The following is a 9,736-nucleotide window of genomic DNA, read 5'->3' on the forward strand; positions in this document are numbered from 1 at the left end:
TACAAACCACATTGGGTGAGCATCCTCTTTCAAAAACAAATGACATTCAATATTTAGTAATCGATTGCTTTAGCCTGTATAATCTTATACTTGGCCGACCTTTTTTAAACAAGTTTGGCGCAATTGTCTCTACATTTTATCTGTGTGTTAAGTTTCCTCTGCAGGACGACCATGTAGTAACAATCCACGGAGATCATAAAGAGGCACGCCAGTGTTACAACATCAGCATGAAACTCCAAAATTGTTCCAGGCAACAAGTCAACAATGTCGACCTTACAACCAACAGCCACGTACTCGCCGACCTAGATCCAAGAGCTGACTTTCTTGAACGCCCTAAACCATCCGACGACTTACAAAAAGTATATTTTAATAACGATCCTAACAAACTTACTTATGTAGGTACGTCAATGAGCACATCAGAACTAAAGAACATCACTACCTTCCTACAAGAGCAAGCCGACCTATTTGCATGGACACCTTCAGACATGCCCAGCATCGACCCACAAATCATCACCCACAAACTAGCTATAAACTCGTCAGCCCGACCAGTACAGTAGAAGAAAAGAAAACTCGGCAAAGAAAAGAAACGGGCGTCCTTAGAAGAAACACAAAAGCTCATCAACGCAGAATTTATCAAAGAAATCAGATTTACTACCTGGCTGGCCAATGTGGTAATGGTAAGAAAACAAAACGGTAAGTGGCGCATGTGCGTCGACTTCACTGACTTAAACAAAGCATGCCCAAAAGATTCCTATCCTTTACCATCCATAGACTCTTTAGTAGATAACGCCTCAGGATATGCTACCTTAAGTTTTATGGATGCATATTCGGCGTATAATCAAATACTCATGCACCCCTCCGATCAAAGCAAAATGACATTTATCACTGATTTTGGCAACTACTGTTATAACGTTATGCCATTTGGATTAAAGAATGCAGGTGCAACTTATCAACGTCTTATGGACAATGTCTTCGCCAAGCAGATCGGCAGAAACATCGAAGTATATGTCGATGACATGGTCACCAAGACAAAGATCGGGGAAAACCATATCGACGATTTAACAGAAATATTTGGTGAGATACGCCGCTACAACATGCGCCTCAACCCCAAGAAATGTGCATTCTCCGTTCAAGTGGGTAAGTTTCTGGGATTTTTACTAACACGCAGAGGAATTGAGGCAAATCCAGAAAAATACCGAGCAGTTCTGGATATGGCAAGCCCAAAGACAGTTAAAGAAGTTCAACGCCTTACAGGAAGACTTGCTGCCTTATCGAGATTTGTTCCATGCCTAGCTTCAACATCTATTCCCTTTTTCCAAACAATAAAAAAGAAAACCAAATTTCAATGGAACGACGACTGTGAGAGAGCTTTCACCAAATTAAAAACAACTCTCTCACAACCGCCGATCCTACAAAAGCCTCTCCAAGGGGAGGATTTGTTTTTATATTTATCAGTTACTGATTGGGGGATAAGCTTGGCTCTTGTTATAGAAAGGAACAAAGTTCAACATCTGATATATTTTGTTAGCAAAATCCTCCAACACGCTGAGCTCAACTATCTGAGGATAGAGAAGCTCGCTTTAGCTCTAATATTCTCGGCGCGACGACTCCGACCTTATTTCCAGAGCCATATAGTCTACGTCAGAACAGATCATCCATTAAGACAGGTATTACACAAACCAGAAATTGCAGGCAGACTTATAAAATGGGCAATCAAATTGTCCGAGTTTGACATCAGGTATCAATCCCGAGGACCTATTAAGTCCCAATTCTTGGCCGATTTCATTGCCGAGCTTACAATACCATCAGAAGAGAACCACATGAAGCAATGGACTTTATATGTGGATGGCTCCTTAAATAACAAGGGATGTGGAGCTGGAATCCGTCTAGAGGCCGAAGATGGCTTTATACTGGAACATTCCTTACACTTAGCATTCAAAGCCAGCAACAACCAGTCCGAATATGAAGCACTACTCGCCGGACTCCGACTTTGCTTGGATCTCCAAATATCGGCCATAAAGGTATACTGTGACTCTTTACTAGTAGTACAGCAGGTAAACGACCTTTTTCAGGTAAAGGATCCTCTTCTATCTAAATATCTGCTATTAGTTAAAAAATTAACTTCAAAGTTCTCCAAATTTAAAATACAACATATACCACGAGAACAAAACCAAAGGGCTGACATTTTATCTAAGCTCGGCAGCACACAATCCGACTTATCGACACTGCATCAATTCACCATAACATCTCCAAGTGTTACTCTAACAAATGTGTTAAGTGTTACACATGAAAAAGATTGGAGGAACGACTTCATACAATATTTACAAACAGGTCATATACAAGCAGAGGTCGAAAATACAAAAAAATTCCGAAGACAAGCATCTTACTTCACATTACTCAACGGAACTCTATACAGACGAGGATACACTCGCCTATTGCTAAAATGCCTCAACAAGCCCGAATCTGACATAGCATTATCTGAGGCACATGAGGGAATCTGTGGAACACACACTGGTGCTCAGAGCTTAACATCAAAAGTCCTCTGCGCAGGTTTCTTCTGACCGACTTTACACCATGATAGCCAACAGAAAATCTGGACCTGCAACAATTTCCAAAAACATGCACTACTGATACACATTCCCGCCGAGGAACTGCATCACTCTGTTATCAGTTGGCCTTTCAACCAATGGGGGTTAGATATACTCGGTCCGTTCCCCACGGCACCGGGCCAGGTAAAATTTCTCATAGTCGGAATCGATTACTTCTCAAAATGGGTGGAAGCCCAACCTTTGGCAAGAATCACATCCCAACAAATCATTTCTTTCGTTTGGAAAAATATTATTTTCCGTTTTGGGATTCCTAACCATATCACAACTGACAATGGTCGCTAGTTTACAGATCAGAAATTTCAGTCTTTTTTGCAGAACCTTAAAATCAGGCAACATTTCACCTCAGTTGAACACCTCAAACGAATGGACTAGCCGAGGCCGCAAATAAGGTAATCTTACATGCATTGAAGAAGAAGCTAGATGACGCCAAGGGACTCTGGGCCGAGCTAATACCTGAAGTCCTTTGGGGGTACAATACAACCCCACAATCATCAACAAAAGAAACACCATTCAGACTAGTATATGGCTCGGAAGCTATGATATCATTGGAGATCTCCTAGAGCTCAATCAGAACACAGCTCGTCAATCAAGAAGACGCTTGGAGATCCGAACTTGATATCATTGAAGAGATAAGAGACATCGACACATTACGACAACGTGCGGCACAGCACGCACTAGCTCGCCAATACAACAAAACGGTAAAAAGCAAATCATTTGTGAAAAGGGACCTAATACTTCATAAGACATACACTGCTCGAAAACCACCATCACATGGGAAGCTTGCAGAAAACTGGGATGGTCCATACCAAATAGATGAAGTACTCGGCAATGGAGCGTACAAACTAGAATCAATAGAGGGTAAAATTCTGCCTAATACTTGGAATGTTTCCTCCCTAAAGAAATTTTATAGTTAAAAGTCAGGGACAGCCTTGTACTCTTTTTCCTACTACCAAGATTTTATCCCAAAGGATTTTGCTTGGAGACGTTTTAACGAGGCTAGCCTACCTGTACCTTTGTATTCAAAGGTTTACCAATTTATCAAAGATGAGAAATAAAAATTATCTCGTTCTATTTAACCAACAACTATGCGAATTATATTGTCAGTCAAATACAACTCTATCTATTATCCATATAGGTCGGACGATGACTCGTCTGGTTACAACCTGCCAATACTCGGCAGTCATATCAAACAAAAATGAAATATTCCCAAATTAATTTCTGATCAATCAAACACAGCTTTTTCTTAAATAAAAAAGCAATACCATTAAACGCAATAAAAGTTCAAAAGCGTCACAAACTACTAGCTATTACATATGCAAAACAGCAAAATATTCAACACGCGTATGAAATTCTCTATAACAAAATAACTCAGCATACTGCACATTATCAGCCTGATCTTCAGCATCACCATCATCCTCGATCATCTGGCCATCACGAACGATTTTCCCAGGGTCCATCTCGAACAAATCAATCTCTGGTGCCAAAAACCTTACTATAAGCATGCTCTTTCAAACCCCTCGACAAAAGAGTCCAGAATTTCATCGGTTTTCTTCTTCTCAATCTCTTTAAGTTGAGCAGTGACCTCAACTAGGTGAGATTCCATGCTCGCCAAATCACTTTCCTTTTTCTTCAAATCCTACACATCCTTAGCATAACTGTCTTTCGTCTCCTTTAACAACTTCTCAGTATCAGTTAACCGAGTCTGTAGCTCGGCAACAACACTTTTGCTCTTACTCAATTCTCCTTTTAACAGAGAAACCGCACCTTTTTCTACTGAAACTTTCTTATGCTTCAACTCTTGGCTACGCCCAAGACTGGCCAGACGCAAGCCAACAACCTAGAAAAAATAATAAGAAGAATTATATACATTTTCCCAAAACAACAACAGTATAAACAAGGTCGGCTACTACCTGCATGTACTGTCTAATCACCATGTCACTGACCTCATTTGCAAGAGAAACATCAGCCGAGGATTGGCAGTACTCGTCCACCACAGCCATGTAAGGATACTCCTTTTTCCACACAGAAAAGCACTCACTTTGTTCGGAAATTTCATGAAGCTTCTTATGATTACCCATAAAAGCCTGTATTTCTTCCAAAGGAACCCCTTCTTCCTTTTGACCAGAATCTTCGGACACTTCAACCGCGTCCGACTTCCTCTTCTTCAAAATCACTTTCGTCTGACCCCGAGGAGGTTGAGTGACTTCTCCAGTCACAGCCACTTTTTCAGGGTTAGAAGATGACACTTCCTTCTCCAAATTTTTGTTCTTAAAACAGGACCTCAAAGACGCAGCTGAAACACCTGGATATTTACCACCTGCAAAAAACACAACATGTTAGGCATCCATAGAAGAATAACACACACATCAGAGAAAATCCCAAAACTCACCCAAATACTCTAAAACAGCATCTTTATCCTCTTCCCACTTCAGCAACTCACACATCGAAATTAGATCTTTACGATCAATATTTTCAACCAGGAACTCAATCAAACAAACATTTCTCGGAGATATAACCTCCGGTCCGAGTATATTTTGAGGTTTCGAGCACCAAAATAATGGAAACTTCTCAGCCAGATTTTCATCAATGTAAAAAGGGAAATCTTTTTCCAAGCCTCTAACTTTGAAATACATTTCCTTAAAATCCTTAAAAGAGGATTTATACAGCCTAAAAATACCAAACCTTGGGGTGCTATTGAAATTTATCCAACCACCCTTCCACATCCCCTTGGCTTGAAATAAAGAAAAGAACAGATAAACAGATGGCACTTCTCAAGAAATTTCATCAGGATTTCAAAAGAACGAAGGAACGCCCACCCATTAGGATGAAGCTGTGATGGAGCGCAATTTAACTGTTTTAAAACCTGACACTCAAAATCTGTAAATGGCAACCTCACTCTTAGCTCTTCAAGAACACAGTTGTTCATGTAGAAAAACTCGAACCCCCCTCCCCGGTGATAAACCCTATCATCAACACTACATGGCAACAACTCAACTTGAACTCCAGAGCCAACCCTTACTAACTTTGCTACATTCACCTCTTTCACAGCAGCCTTATTACGGAACAAGGAGACTCAAGACTTCACATCCTCCCCAACCCAGTCATAGGACCAGTCTATCTTATCCTTTTTCTCCTTTTCAAAACCCATTAAAAAACAAAAACTAGAATGCAAACAGAAACAGAGAAGAATGAAGAAGGAAATCAGAAGCAGAGAGACAAAACCATACCTCTCTTACTCATTCTTCACAAAGAAGCAGAAAATCAAAACGCCAAAAATATCAAGGTATGACTCCAATCAGCAGAATTAATAATCCCAAAGACGAAAAAATGTTCCAGATGATAAAACCACTCCCTCAGTTACATCAAATGACGAATGGAACATTGGAAACCAACAAACCTTTAATATAATTACTAATATTTCTCTCTCCTCAATAAAAAATGGGACACAACTCCCCACGTCACAAATAATAAACTTCTTTTAATGAAGTATGTTGAATTGGGGGCTCACTCAGCAACCCTCTCAACCGACTTATAACTCATCACGAAGCTCAACCTACTTCATTAAAAAACCTCTCCTCAGGTTAAGCTTGGGGGCTGTGATACGGTCGTCATTAATACGAGTTATAATTTGGCCTCATAACCGTCATCAATATGAGCTATAACTCATTATCACCCGTTACAACTCAGATTTTATGAGCCATAGCTCGGTAACATCAACATTTTATCATAACTAATGTATAAACGGCTTAGTAATCAATGGCATTATTGACCGTTCCAAAACCGATGTTACGACCAAGGACGCAACGGACGAAGAAAACCCATTATATAAAGAAAGGTAAAGTATCTCTCGAGTAAGTTCGAACAAGACAATATACTGACTTAAGTTTTGGAGTGCCTTTGCAGGTACATTCCTCCTCCTCTTCATTGCTCGTGCTCTGACACCACAATACAAGGAAAAAGCTCGGATTCAAGAGTTGGATGTTCAACCTCCGAGGATATAGCTCGGCTAACACCAGATAGTTGAAGCCAATCTATTTTGCAGACAAGATCAGTAATAAAATGTATGTGATTAGCTTTAAATTTACCGAAAGATTTTTGTTATATTTAGTAATTTTGTTTGGTGCTAATTTGATACTTATAGCAAATTTTTTAGTTGATAAATGTAAATTTGCGTAGGATCGATTGATTACTAAGTGTAAAATATTAAAATTTATAATTAATATTTTTTAAAAAATATTTTTATTAAATTTTAGTAAAATGTATGAACAATTAGTATAATTTTTAGAATAATTTTTTAGTTGTAATAATTTATGTATGAATAATTAGTATACATGTTAATGTAAGTTAATAAATTATATGTTACAAAATATATGTAATTAGCTTTAAATTTATTGTAATTTTTATTTTGTTTTGTAAAATCTTTAGGAATAAAAAACTGAAAGTTACTAAAATTTATGATTAATTTTTTTAGTAAATAATTTTATTAAATTTAGTATTATGTATGGATAATTACTATCATTTTTATAGTAATTTTAGAGATAATATTCGTTATTTAAACTCAACTTTATTATTTTTTTAGAAAATTTCCACAGCATTGTCCAAATCGTCAATAGAGATTGTCAGATTGCTCTTAGCATTTTGTTTTACGTGCAACTTTTTTCTTTATCGTGTTTAGATATCGCCCCACGTTTTGATTTTAAAAATTATTTTTAATTTCCACAAAATGAAATCGCAGATACCGATTTTATTAAAAGGAACCCGACGTCCACAAACAGTCAAGGGCAATTTCCTCTTTCCAAATTTTTTTTGTCCAACGTGCAAATCGCTACCGACAATTTGTTAGTTTGCACTATGGTTCTCTAAATCTGTAAAAACGCATAATGAACTCATACATATGCATATCAACATTTTTTTCCAATATCTAAAAAATTTAGCCTCTTAAATCTTTGCTAGAGGTGTTCATATATTAGATTCAATCTGCATATCCGCGGTATTTATTCGAATCCAATTTAAAAATTACGGATATGGATCTGATCCGCGAGACTGTGGGATCGGATCGGATCAGATCCACATGCTAATAAAATCGGATTACAGATTTTGTGTAAGTATTCTCATATCCGCATATCCGCAAAAATAAAGGAATAAATAAGTTAATATTTTTTTATGTTTTTATTTCAATTAATAATGATCATATATGTTGTATTATTTTAATTTATTATTTAAGAAAAATATGTTTAATATTATTTTAAGAGTAAACATATTTAAAAGAATATAAAAAATAAATTTTATTGATATTTTTTTAATAAAATAAACTTTTAAAAATATTTTTATATTTTGAGTATATATCTAATATCCGATCCAATCCAATCCGGTCCGCAAATATGCAGATCGGATTGGATTCAAGCTGAAAAACTGCGGATATTTGATCCAATCCGATCCGATGATTTTAGTATGGATCGGATCCAAATTGTGGCCATATCCGAGCCCCATTCATCCCTAAATTTGCTTTCTCTTTTCTCTCTCTACATTAAAATCTAATATCGCTGTCGTCATCGCAACCTCCCTTAGCCACATCTCCCAACGTCAATATCACGACTTCTAGCCTCTCTCTCCCCCTCCATATCTGCTCCCCTTATGTTCATCTTTGTCACATCATATCATCCCTTGCCATCACATTCGTCTTATCTGCGTTTCGGATCACAGATCTTTAGTCTTCATTATTGAGGTCCCGATCTTTTAGAAGCTTCCCTCCTCGACCTCACTCATGTTCTTTGCATCTCCTAAATTGTATCGTTGTGATGAGTGATATCCAGTAATCTAAATACAATAAAATTTCAATAGTTTAAAATGCATTTGTTGTGTGTGTTTTCAAAAATATTTAATTTGTTTTTGAAAACTTGTTTAAAAATAATTTTTTAATTTATTTCAAATTTTAATATCTAACTTTCAAAATAAATTCTTTTAAAATAAAAAATAAAAAAGTATTCATAAAAATGTAAAAATTCTACTCCCACTCATTTCAACTAGGAAGACAACGAGAATTGTGAACAACGTAAACGACGGGCTACACCTGCAACCCTAATTTCAGCACAACCATTCCACCGTCATAGCCGCTGTGACAATGCTCATTGCCTCCTCCCTTGTGACACCGCTAATTGTCACTGGCATAAAGCATCTCAGTGTCGCATTCGTCCACCGTCACCGCAACGAAGCCATGCCTTCTCCTTTTCTATTCCGCTGCTGCCCCGACGTACTTTTGCCCAGCGTCCTCCCCAACGCCGCGTCCCTACCTAGCGTGGTCACTGCCACAGCCTCAGTGCCAATTGTTCTCCCTGCCGCACATCTTCAGCAGCCAAGCCCGACTCGGTTTGTCATTGCGTACTTGTTCTTTTTTTCAAATTATATATTGGAGGGAGAAGAAGCTGGAATTTTTCTTTGACAAGTGTTTAATAATGAACATCCACATCCCAGTGAAAAAAACCTCTGCATACATAGTAAAATGAACATCCTGCAGAGCATGTGCATACAGAATCAAGCAAATTAAGTAAAATACCAATGGTATATACAAATAAACATCTACTTTAGAATGAAAAGAACCATTGATAAACCCTAATTTTGTGCTTTATCTTGTGTTGAATTTAGTGGATTTTGTCAACTTATCTCACATTTATTCAATGAATAGCATGGTTTTGTGATATCCTTCTAAATTTGTGCTTAAATCTACTTTAGAGTGAAAACATGCTTTTTAGGCCTTTAAATCGCTAATTTTAATTCACTTTAATTCCATTCGATGCCTTGATATGTTTCTTGAGTGATTTCAGGCTCATAAGGCAAGGATTGAGTGGAAGAAGTGAAAAGAAAAGCATGCAAAGTGGAGAATTCATGAAGAAATGAGCATTTGAAGAGTTTATGGCGACGCGTGTACATGGCCTACGCGTACGCGTGGGAAGGAAATTTTCCAGGCGACGCGCACGTGTGACCCATGCGTACCCGTGAAAGGCGTTGTAACACCCTAACTATCAAAATGTCACGCTTCCGGCCATGCCACTCTAATAGTTCGGGTATTACAACGATTCTTATAATATTTAATAATAAAATATGAGTCTGTTTAAAACTTAAACCGAATA

Source organism: Arachis hypogaea, chromosome 9 (genome assembly GCF_003086295.3).
Source record: "Arachis hypogaea cultivar Tifrunner chromosome 9, arahy.Tifrunner.gnm2.J5K5, whole genome shotgun sequence".
Classification (NCBI taxonomy): domain Eukaryota; kingdom Viridiplantae; phylum Streptophyta; class Magnoliopsida; order Fabales; family Fabaceae; genus Arachis; species Arachis hypogaea.